Source organism: Gossypium arboreum, chromosome 12 (assembly GCF_025698485.1).
Source record: "Gossypium arboreum isolate Shixiya-1 chromosome 12, ASM2569848v2, whole genome shotgun sequence".
Lineage (NCBI taxonomy): Eukaryota > Viridiplantae > Streptophyta > Magnoliopsida > Malvales > Malvaceae > Gossypium > Gossypium arboreum.
The window spans coordinates 82,436,950-82,437,431 of record NC_069081.1 but is presented as its reverse complement, the minus strand read 5'-3'; the positions used below and the strand labels follow the sequence as shown (position 1 = coordinate 82,437,431).

Below are 482 nucleotides of genomic sequence, written 5' to 3'. Positions count from 1 at the left end.
AAATTACTTAATGATATCTCTTCTTTTGTGCAGATGGATTTAGAAACACTCTACGATGCATGGGAGAGATACAAGGACCTTTTCAGAACATGCCCTCACCATGGGTTACGGCTTTGGCTACAGGTTCAAACGTTCTATAATGGTCTGAATCCTTCGACTCAACAAATGGTTGACGCAGTTGCTGGTGGAACCATCAATAATAAAACACCTGAAGATGCTTATGAGTTTATAGAGGAGATGTCACTGAATAACTATCAGTGGCAAGTCATGAGGACAAAGCCAGCAAAAATAGCCGGCGTTTATAACGTCGATTGGGTCACCATGCTCTCTAATCAAGTAAAACTCTTGAATAAGAAAATTGATGGTTTTCTTAGGTTTTCACGTTCACCCAGTAATGCAGTACGAAGCAAGTGGAGGCAGAACAAGCCATTCGAAATACCAACCTTATGGTCAAAACATGGATAACAAGAAATTAAATTACA

General features: G+C 39.6%; 1 non-coding gene across 1 annotated transcript; it reads right to left on the bottom strand.

Moving 5' to 3' along the window:
* Window positions 1-107, bottom strand: LOC128286107 (small nucleolar RNA R71). The gene has a single exon (XR_008276652.1). It is a non-coding gene; the product is annotated as a small nucleolar RNA R71 (small nucleolar RNA).
* Window positions 108-482: the final 375 nt, after the last annotated feature.